Here is an 11,762-nt window from a genome sequence, read left to right as displayed (position 1 = left end):
TAGATCCAATAAGGAATAGAGACAACTGTACATTATTTTATTATTGAGTCTGCAAAAAACCCTACATAAATAAATTACGATGATTTGGACATGGATATTTGCATATTTATTTGATTTTCCTAAAGTTAATTAAGTATTTTAGGAAAAATTGTCAGAGCAGCCATCAGCATTTTTTTTGTGAGCACCCCGGTCTAGTCTGTGATTGAAATATCTGAAGTTTTAAGCTGTAGGCAAGTGCAGCTGGCCTTCAAGAATCTCTGCAATCTGCCTAGAACAACAACATTTAGGGTGAGAATTTGCTACTTATAACCAGTTTCTTTAGTATATTAATCTTAGATTGTGTTTTGTTTTATTTGCTGGGTAATCTGCTTTGATCTGTTTACTATCCCTTATAATCACTTAAAATCTACCTTTTGTAGTTAATAAGCTTGTTTTTGTTTTGTCTAAAACCCAGTGTGTGGAATTCATAACTGGGGAACAAAAAGCTGTTGCATCTCTCTCTCCATATTGAGGGAGAGGGTGAATTTCATGAGCTTGTGCTGTACAATTCTCTGTGCAGCGCAAGACAGTATAATTTTGGGTCTACCCTCTAGAGAGGGGCGTGCACTTGAGTACTGGGCAATTCCTTGGCTGAGTCTTCCCATGCAGATCTGACCTCAGCCTCAGTGTGTAAAGCTGCAGCTGGGTGTGTCCCTAATTGTATGTGTGCTGGTAAAGTGCAGTCTAAAGCTTGGAGGGCTTGCCTCAGCAATACAGCGTGAAGGGAGTCCAGGCTGGTGGGTCAGGCGGGCTCAGTGGTACCTCAGTTCCAAGTGGCACCCCAGGGGGAACCCGTCACAATGGGTTCCGGCCCAGGGTGAAAGTAACTGAGGACACCTACCGGTACGGGGCCGGGGGGTGGGGCCCTCGGGCGGAAGGGGCGGGGCTGGGGGGGTCAGCATCCCCCAGCCAGCCCTTCCATGCCGCATGGCCCGTGCCGCCCGGGGCTCCCGTTGATTTAAAGGGCCCGGGGCCCTTTTAACTCGCCAGGCCCAGGACAGATGCTCCCTTTGCCCCCGCCCCAGGCCCGTCGGCGGCCGGGAGAGTGGGGGGCAGGCAAAAGGAGCAGGGACATTAAAGCGCTGCAGGGTCCTTTGCTGCGGCAGCCCTTTAATGTTGCTGTGCCCCACGCCCCACCCCATCAGCGGCCCTGCCGGTACGGACCCTACCAGCAGGGCCGCCGAGAGGGGAGGCAAAAGGGGCGGGCTGGGGATGGGCCGGGGCGGGTTCTTACCGGTACGCCGCACCGGCCCCTGCCGGCTCACCTTCGCCCCTGGTTCCGGCCCCGTTTCAGTGGCACCACCTTGCCCACTGCGCAGCCAGACCGAGCTAGAACTTGTGATAACCGCGTGCTGCAAACAAGACGCTTCTCTCCAGCTTCCAGCCTCCACGGGAGAGCTGGTGGGTGGGAAAGAGGCTGGTTAGCATGAGAGGGTACGTAGGGCCAGCAGTAACACAATCCCCGCTCAGCCCTGGGGCTCTGAACAGCCCGCCATCTGGAACCACCTTCAGCTCCTCCCACGCCCTTCGTTTGAGTCACTAGTAACACGATGCAGGCCCTTTCATGGCACCAAGTGCAGCATCAGCCTTGGACCAGCCTCTGGACGTGACCTCAGCACGGTGTAAAAGAAAAAAGGACGCACAGTGCTCCTGTCCCGCAGAGCCCACCTGCAGCAAGGACAAGTGATCACATGGGAAGAGAGAGGGCTCAGACGGGGTGGGACAAGAATGGGACACCATTATTACCCCTCGCATAGGGGGCTAGACTGCATGAGAGTTGCTCTGCCCCTTCTCAGTCCTGACGGCTGAATTCCAGCCCTGTCCAAGAGCAGCCGCGCTCGGGAAAGGTGGGGCCTGAAGCCTTGAAACCAGCTGCAGACCCAAGCTGCAAAGATCCCAGACACCGAGGTGCACTCAGAGCAGGGGGTTTGCCTCAGCCCCCTGTCCTCCTAAATTATGCCCTGGAGGCAGCTTCTCTCCTTCTGCAAACCACAGTGCTTTGGCCCTGCCATTGAAGTCCAGCAGATAGGAAGATTCTACGCCCATTTCAGAAGCGGCCATGGTTTGCTTTGTGCCGAAGCACATTTCCAGGGGCCCGAGCAGGCCTGCCCCTCCGCAGAACTGACAGTCACAACCGAAGGAAGGAGAAATCTTTTCAGAAACTTTCAGTTCCCCTTTTATGATGAGCTCCAGGCAGAGCACAGGAAATCCGTGGGCACCGCTACATGTGCATTGCTACATTCTGTGATTCCCATGGAGCAAACAGGGACCAGAGGCAGCTCCCCCGAGCTTATGGCTGCTAACAAAGGAAGACATACAGCAAACCAATTGCACAAAAGCTGGTGGCTCTAGATGACCAACGGCCTGCATTTTGTATGTGCATGCTGGAGACCAGCTACCTGCTGATTTACCATTGCCCCTCAAAACACACAGGGCATGAACGGCATTATCCAGCTCACTAGCAAGTTTTGGTGGCGCTGCCCCGAGAAATGGGGTGCCCTCCCTGCAGGGGTCTGGCACGCCGAGGCTTTGTGCCCTAGAGGCCGGAAACCCACAGCCAGAGTCTATTTTTCCTACCTTTTGAGAAAAAGGCCCATGCAGTTGGGTGCCCAAGGAACGTGTGTGCAAACGTGCACAATTTGCATGCAGAATTACTGTATTTCAGGGTGCAGTTGTGGTAACTGAAGGTGCAAAGAGCCAGTTCGGTGCCTACTTGGCCAACTGCACCTCCAGTAAGACGTGCAAATGTGGGCATCACTGCTGCACGCTGGGTGCAATGTGAGAGCTGCCCTGCCCCTGGCCTTCATCCCGCTGCAGCTAGAGGGGAGTCTCCTTTGCTTGGCGTGAGAGACACCTGCACTTTTGGAGAGGAAGGACTTGAGTTTTATCCCTGTTGTCTGGCTGTGAGGTCCTGGGAGTCAGCGGCGACTGGCCGACAGCAGCAGGAAACACAATGAAAGACCCACCCAAAAAGGGCAGCTGTTGGCCGTTTCCTTGTAGAGCAGCGGGCGGATGAGCCAGCACAGAGCTGTGCTTCCCAGGGGGGCAAAGCCCCGGGGGATGGTTTGGGATCCCCAGCGAGGAGAACCCCAAAGCCTCTCAAACTGTAAAACTTCATGCGTCAGCCACACGTCACGTGACATGTCTAACAAGCAGGTCTGCGAAGCCCCTGGCGACAAGTCACCGTGGGGAGGGGAAGGGGGATCCTCTCTCTTGTCGCTCAAGTGGATGAGGCCTGTTAATTCAGAGCTGAAGGTCATGACTCCTCTAACCCACTGCCCCTCCCGCTCCCCGTCCCAGGAGGTGCAAGAGCGCTGTGGCATGGTGTAATTTCTCGGCCCGACCCACAATTTGCTATAGATTGAGCAATTCACCAAAAAGCCACTGAAGGCCTTGGTTTGTGGCACTGCAGACGTTTGAGTTCAGTTTGGTAACAATTTAATAAATACGCAGAAGTGGAGCACGTAAGAACCAGAGATCCTGCTTCCTACAGAAAAGTGGGGAGAGAAATAGAGGAAGTGTAAATAGACAGTTTTCCACCAGCACTCAAGAGCTTTCTAAAGGTGAACTGCAAACCTTTCCACATCCCTGTGTTTGTCACACAACAGCTGGTGACATCACTAGCACCTAGGGCAGAAGACTGTGGTCCTTACCCAGGTCTAAGTGCTGGCGAGGACACGGACTTGTGCAAGAAAAACATTTTGCTAACAATCCCCAGGGTAAAAAGCCCCCCCGGGTATGGTTTCACGAGTAGATGGTGATCTCTCCCATGCACCACCATGTCTTCTCACTCTGCTTCTGACGGCAATGGCTGCCCCAGCCCAGAGCAGACTGTAACCTGCCGAGTGTCTGTGTGTTCACGGCTAGCATGATAACAACCCTGCGCAAACACGGGAACACAGCAAGCTCCTTCTGAGCAACTCCCCCTTCACTCCCCGGCCTACACAACAGCGACTGGCCTTGTGCCACCCCCAGAAAATGGCCTAGCGGGTGTGAGACCTGCAGAGAGCCGCCCAGCCTCAATGGGCTTCCACTTTCCTTATTCCTCATGAGCACCTGGCTGCGCGGCAGGGAAGCCGTCCACTGCCTGGCCCCAGCACGCTCAGACACGGGCAGGGACACTCTGCACGGTGATAAGGCCAAGCCCTTTACTAACAATGAATTAAGCTTCCGACCCCTGGGAGGAAGGTGAGTATTACTGTCCCCTGAGCTATATCCAGGGAAACTGAGGCATGTAGGAATTCAGCAGCTTACCCAGGCTCACACAGAGAACAGACGTGGGACTAGAACCTGGGAGTCCAGGCAGCTCGACGCATACACCACTCTCGCATTTCCAAGCTTTGACAACAGGCTTTTTTCAGACCTTTCCCCTGGTGGGGTTCCTGGGTACGTGTGGCCCCCCACGGCACAGACTCCAACAGGGCCAACAAAGCGCCTCCGTTCCCAGCCGGGCAGATCTCTGCATTATTACTGCAGCCAGCCTGGTGCCGCGGGAACCTATTTCCTTGCCCGTCCTCTGGCTAGACCAGCCTGACTTTTGGTTTCTTTCTGCTCTAATCCACACCCAGGCTGATGCAGCATCAGGAGGGGAGTGCTGGGGAAGGGTCATGGGGTTATGCAGCAATCGGGGCAGAAAGAACATTCAAATACTTCCCTGGCTGCTGCCCTTTCAGCTGCAGGGAGGCTGCTGAGCAGTGCTCATTCAAACCCTTGCCCTGCAGCAGCTACCATTCAAACTGAACTGAGCTGTCCAGACGCAGAGCCTAGCTGGCCACAGGGATGCCAGACCAGCCTGTCCTCTCCCAGGGACCATATCCTGGGCCCAGGCCAGATGGGTGGTGAAAGCCAGGTCTCCCCGCACCGCCACCCAATCATCCATAAAGCTGCACCCAGGTCATGAGCACGGAGACCCCTGCAGCGACGCTTGGAAGTCAGCTGTGGCTTTGCCAGGCCCAGCGGCCCAATGGGAATTCCTATTCTCACTTGCAGGCAGCACAGTCTGATCTGCCAGAGGGGGGTGAGGTGCCCCAGGGCCACATACAAGCCATTCCATGCTCTTTAACTAGAAGTTGTGTTTGCTCAGCTGCCCCCTTCTCGCTGCTGAATACAGGGTCCGCTGTGCAGACAGAGAGCAGAAGGGATTCCAGGGGGTGGGAAGGGGCACAGGTTGTTCTCCTATGAGAGTCCACCGCTATTTAGATTTGCAGCTGTAGTTCATGACTGGCTGTCTGCAGCCTTCCACAGCTCTCCTGTCCCAGGGGCTGTGCTCACGTCTTGATTCACAGTCTGGGTGTGGCTATGTCATGTTACTGCTCATGTGGGACTGGAGGGAGGTCTCGGGGTTCTACAGGGATCTGTTCTGGCTCCAGAGTTGTTCAACATCTTTATTAATGACCTGGATGCAGGTATAAAGAACACCCTGATCAAATCTGCAGATGACACAAAGCTAGGGGGGTTGCCAATACTTTGGAGGATAAAGCTAAAATTCAGAGGGATCTTGATAAATTGGAGAACTGGGCTGTAGACACAACCTGAAATTCAGCAAAGAGAAATGTAAGGTGCTCCACTTAGGCAAGAAAAACCAAGTGCACAAACACAGAATGGGGGATAACTGGCCTGGCAGCAGCACGGCTGAGAAGGGTCTGGGAGTTGTGGTGGGTCACAACCTCAACATGAGTCAGCAATGCGAGGCTGTTGCAAAAAAAGCAAATGCAATTTTCAGTTGCATGAACAGAGGAAAGCATACAACTCACAGGAGGTGATGGTACCACTCAACTCGGCACTGGTCAGGCCTTAACCGGAGTCCTGTGTCCAATGTTGGTCACCAGTGTATAGAAAGGCTGTAGAGAAACTGGAAAGGATCCAGAGGTGAGCGACAAAGATGATCAAAGGGATGGAATCCAAGCCATAGGAGCAAAGGCTGAAGGAACTGGGTATGTTTAGTTTGGAAAAAAGAAGATTAAGGGGGACACGATAGCGGTCCTCAGATACCTGAAAGGCTGCCACAGAGAAGCTGGAGAAAAGCGGTTCTCTCTGGCCACACAGGGCCGGCCAAGAGGCGATGAGCTCAAACTATGCACGGCAGACTGAGATCAAATCTCAGGAAAAACTTCCCAGCTGCAAGAACAGGGGACAATGGAACGATGCGCGGGGGGGTCGAGGAGGCTCCTTCACGGGAGGTTTCCCAAGGGAGACTGGAGCCATCTGTGTTGGACGGTCAGACACACCAAACCTGCATCTTGGCCGGGGTCAGACTCGCTGACCCTTGTGGTCCCTTCTAACCCTATGGGTCTATGTCAGCTACGACTCTCCTCTGTGGACTTGGCAAGGTGCAATCACATTGCTGCTTCGGCACTGCAATCCCTGCAGGTTCTGTTGTACAGTCTGGGGGCTGAGCATTTGCCCGTTCTCTCTGCGTGGGAATCCCGCGCTCTGTGTTTTATTGGCTCGTTCTCCAGGCCACTGTCAGAGGCTCAGGGCGACAGTACAGCCTGGGTCAGTTCACTTTCTGGGGTTCAACCTCCTTCCTGCTCCCTCCCAAAATAGGACAAAGAGAGCTTTCCTGGAACACCCGGCCTCTTTGCCCTGGGGGATGCAGCCAGCTGCTGACTGGGCACTGAAGTCCCTGGGATGACGCAACCCAGACACTGGGGACTCTGGTAACTGTGATAGAAAGTAGCTTTCTCAGTCACTTGGGCCCTGGCCTGGTCTGTTAACTGAGGCCAAGCCAAGCAAGTCAGGAGTGAGGGGGTGATGCGGACTGAAGCCTGGTCTCCCTGACAACCCACCCAGGACTGGGAATTCCCCCGGACTGGGCTGTGTGTGTTGATGTCGGGGGGATGAGATCTGCTGTTGCGCGGCTAATCTCCAAACTGGCAGATACGTGCTGTGCAATCAATAACAGGGCCGGGCTCGGAGAGCAACCGCAAACCTGGGCCGGGTTCACAGGGAGCTGGGAATAAGAAAAGCCTGCAGCTAGGAATAAAACAGTGTCTGTCTGGCCCTGCCGGCCAGGGCAGAGATCTCACAGGGAACCCTGGGACAACAGAGGTCACTCCAAACGTAGGGGATACTTGCCAGCCTCTGGGGAGATGTGGCACCCTTTCCCGGGGTACCTGCAGAGGGATAACACTATTCTTATACTCCTAGCCACAGACGCACACAAGTTCCTCGCTGGGACGCTCACAGACCCAGAGCTGAGCATTTCCAAAGGGTTCAGTCCCCAATGTGCTGAGCCCCCTAATTTGGCCCCTCCAGCCAGGGCACAGCCAGTTTAGAGGTGGGATTTCCATGTTTTATCCCCTCCCCACAACACACTACAAAGAAATCCCAGGGAAAGGTCTGGGCCTGTCTCCTGACAAGGCAGCTGGACTCAGGGGAGCAGAGTGGGAGTTCAGGAGAGCCTCACACAGCACCTCCTAGCAAAGATAAGGCAGAAAGCCCTTGATAACAGAGGCTGATCTAACAAAGGACCCTGGAAACGGCCCAGATTGTCCCGGGTGTCACCTCCCAGTCTCTGAATCGATCCACCACGTTCTTCCAAGGTCACCTGGCGGGTGTTACAGGGATCCCAGAGGTGCTGAGAGCACTGGTTAAAGGGAGGTAGAGTGCCAGCAAGCATCTTCTTGCCACCTCTGTCCTCCCCTCTGGACCCCGCATTGGTCCACCGCTGCCCTCTCACACCCCTCTGCTATGCTGAGTGTCCCACCCAGCCACATCCCCTCGCTGGTGTTTCCCAGGCTGGCACTGTCCCCCACGCGGAGAGGCGACACATGTAGGGGGGGCGGGTTCCTGAGTGCAAGATGAGATGGAGCCCCCCAAATGCCTAGCACCTGTGTGACCACAGCCAGATGCAGACGAAAGACTGGTGCATTCAACTTCTGGGCCAAGCTGCCTTTGCATGAGCTGGACTGAGACGCCTTGCCCATTACCTGAAGAGCAGGATGTTGACTGATTGGGAACCCCCCCCCCCCCCCGAGCAGGCTGCATTCATGCTCCCCACCCCTGGAGAGGCCATTTGGGGCTGAATTTAAAGAGAGGACAGAACTGCTGTGCCCACATGGCAGCTCTGGGAGAGTCCCCCGGCCTCCAGCAGGACTCAGGGACCTACATTCCCCAGGCCAATAGCCAGAAGAACTGGGGAAGAGTATCTGGGGGGTAGGTCTGCCTCCACATCCATCCCAGCAACTGCTCCCCTGGCCTGGGCTCAAGGCTCAGAGCGCTCGGGTGTCCTCATGGCACCCTCACAACTGGGGGTAGCAGCCCAGCTTCTTCTCACACCTCCTTCTGTTTGGGCCCCTGGTTAAAAATCCCTCCCCTTGCAGCTGAGGAGTGATGGGTACAGGAAGCAAGGTGTGGGGAGGTTGCAGAGCTTCCTGCAGCAGGGGGAGAAATCTGGGGGTGGGTCTGACCCGGCCCTGGATGCCATGCCAGGGAAGAGGAAGTCCCGTCCTCCCCAGTCCAGCCTGGGCTAGAAGCTGAGCCCAGCACAGGGTCTTCCCCAGTTCCGCCTCCTGCTCCACAGTGATTTACCTCTCTACCGGTTGCCCTGTGCACCCGAAACATACTTCTGGGGAGGGTCGCATGACCACTCTTGTGGCTTCTCTTTGCTTCCCCATCAGAAAGTCATTTTTCTGTGGGGAAGCAAAGAAATTTGCGGGGGACATACATTCTGTGCATGCGCAGTGGCGCAAAATTCCCCCAGGAGTAAAAATCTCCCGGGAGCAGAATGTAGCCGCATTGCTCTTGCTTTTGCTCTGTCTCTCTGCTGTTTCCAAGTTTGATTTACCAGTCCCAGCACCACCATCAGCTGTCGCTGCCTGTACAGCCACTGAGCTCCATTCAGGTGATGTCTAAAAATACACAGTCTTAGCAGGACGGGGTGGGGGGCTTGGGGTCCTTTTCTGCTATTGTTTTCCCAGCTGCAGGATCAGTCTGTCTCCTGAGCATGACCAGGGTTCAGCCTGTTCCTGGAAGCTGGTGGGGACGTCTCTGGATTGGGATGATGTTACAGAGTGAGACAAGAACAGCTGGCCAGGTCATCAGAACTCCAAGAGACCAGGAACCACTTGGGGATATGATAAATAAAGAGCAGCTGGGACAAAGCATGCACTGGAGGCAGGGCAGGATTTGCATCTCTTATACAAAGTACAGGGATAGTCCCAGAATGCTGGGCTCATCCTCTGGGGAGCTCTGCCAGGCTGCAGCTCCCCCTGCATATGTCTGGCATCTCTAGGGAGAGGGCATCCTCTCAGGGCCGGGTTAGGGGGCATCTGCCACACATCAGCCAATTAATCCTCACTGTGCCTGAGCGCGGCAGGCCAGCATGTGTCATCATCCTCATTTCACAGAAGAGGAAACAGACAGCCAGGCAACGTGACTTGGCTGAGGCTACGCGGTAAATCAGTGGCAGAGTTCCTGGCTTCTGGCAAGAGTTAAGGATGCACATTTCTGGGGCCAATAACCAAAGGAACGGCTTTGGACCCATTAGAGATGATTTAGTGGCTGAGGGGCACCTAATCCGAATGTAGTCAGGTGCAGCTCTGTCGGGCGCAAGTCAAGAGCCTGTACGCTGCAGGAGGTCGGACAAGGGGCTGGAGGAGCCCTCACTGGAAACGCCAAGGTCAGGGCAGGCTGCAAAAGGGAGAGCAGGTACTTCCAAGGCTGATGGGTAATACTGAAGTTAAACTCCCCAACCAGTCACAAACTGTGCTCCTGATCCCCCACACTGGTTATCAAGAAGCTAGAAAAGAAATCACACAGCCCCCTTATTGCTTTCCAGTTCTCTGGCTCCCAGTCAGCGTAGGTGCAGTAAGGTGAGGAGTTATTTAAAAACTCTTCTCACTCTACAAAATGTTCTTCAGAACCCCAAAGGGCCAGTCACATTGCCAAGTGAATATTAGGTTGGATCTTACCCAAACTACCACACTGCCAGCTTATTATAAAGAAAAAAGATGAAGAAGAGAGCTGTGAAATGGTAAAGCAGTCACATACACACAGACCTCAGAGTCCATATGTCAAGTTCTTAGCAGTACTGGTGAGCTTGCTGGCTTGAAAGTCCCTCTGGAACACATCCACAGCTTGGATGGGTCATTTTCAATCCTTTGTTCAGAGCTCTGTTTGTAGAAAAGTTACTCCAGAGGTAAGAAGCAGGAATGAAGACAAAATGGAGATGATGCAGCTGCCCTTTATATTCCTTTTGCCATGTGTTTGCACTTCCTGAGTCCCAAACACAAGGTTCGCAGCACATGGCATTGAAAGGCCTTTGCGTTCTGTCCACCAGCATGCCCCTACATGCCTTGCTGGGTCATAAGGTGTATCCCCTGGCTCCGTTCAGTGGGCTCATTGTACAGCTGATGTCCCTTGATGGGCCATCAAGCAGGCCTAGTGCGGATGCCAATCTGTCTGGGGCTGTCACCCAGAAACACAGCACAAGTATGGAAATACAGACATACCCTACATATCTATAACTCACAATACACAGGTGATACAAACATATAAACAAGCTAGTCATACTTGGCAATTTATAACATTTTCGCAGATACCTCACACGGCATATTGGGTCAGATTCCTTGCAATTTATAACATTGGTATCAACAATATCACAAAGTGTCCCACATATTCCAGACAGTGTCACAATCAGAACTGCCCCTTCTGGCCTTATGTCCTGTGGATCTGATGGAGCAGGGCCCAGACACATATGCAGGGCAGGAACTGAGGCTGCAGCCTACCCCAGAAGATTCCACAAGGATCATGCAATGCGGCTACAGGAAGGCTGGGCTCAGGAGTCTCACAGTTCGGGTCCAACACAGAGAAAGGCAGAAGCTGTAGCCCCGGGACTGGAACATGGCTCTTGGCTCTAGGGTTGGGTTCACATCCACCCCTACCCCAGCTCATTCCCCCCCACCCCCCCAAGACCTTGGCCGCAGTGCTGCGATGTCTGAGCCTTACGCCTGCTCCCCACTGGTCAACCACATGGCAGCGAATGACGTATTCTAGACACACCACGGTGGTGACACCATGCCCCGAAAAATACTCTGTTACCACGTGGCCCGTGCTGCACCCCCCTGCCCCGTACACACACACTCCCTTCCACTCAGTGACGGGATGCCCAGGCCCCACTCAGGAGACAATAACAACCCAGAGCTGGGAAGGACGATTTTGCAGAAATAAAAATAAAAATGCAGGAATGACGACCTCAGGGAGACCCTGGCGGGAGGGCTCCAGCTGCCCCATTGGCCCTGAATGGCGGCTCTGTGCCTGCGAGGAGCGCAGAGAGAAAAGCCACATACAGGCTCTCAACAGCTGCTAGGGCAAAGCCAGACAGAGAAGGGGGGAGGGTGAGATAAAAGTGAGGGAGAAACAGAGAGACCCACACAGAGACCCTCACCCCATGCCCTCCCTGCAGGCAAACTCTGGATGCTCCTGGGACGCTCTGCCTGTCTCCAGCTGGATCTCATCTGATTTCCGCAGAGTATCCCTCCTTTCCACTCCATCACTGGGGCTCCAGGGGGGAGACGGCCCAAGCTGGTAGTGGCCTGTATGAAAGGGAACCATGCTTTGCTGTCACTCCCTCCTGCGTCTGCCCACTGCTTACCTGCAGACTCACCGCCAGTCGGGCAATGCCAGTGGCCCATGCCAGGGGCTCACTCAGCCCGGAGCCTGGCTGTGGCACTGGAGTGGCTGGACAGGCTCTGGGAGCTACGGCAGACTCCTAGCTGCTG

Source organism: Natator depressus, chromosome 13, assembly GCF_965152275.1.
Source record: "Natator depressus isolate rNatDep1 chromosome 13, rNatDep2.hap1, whole genome shotgun sequence".
Taxonomy (NCBI): domain Eukaryota; kingdom Metazoa; phylum Chordata; order Testudines; family Cheloniidae; genus Natator; species Natator depressus.
This window is presented reverse-complemented; position numbering follows the sequence as displayed.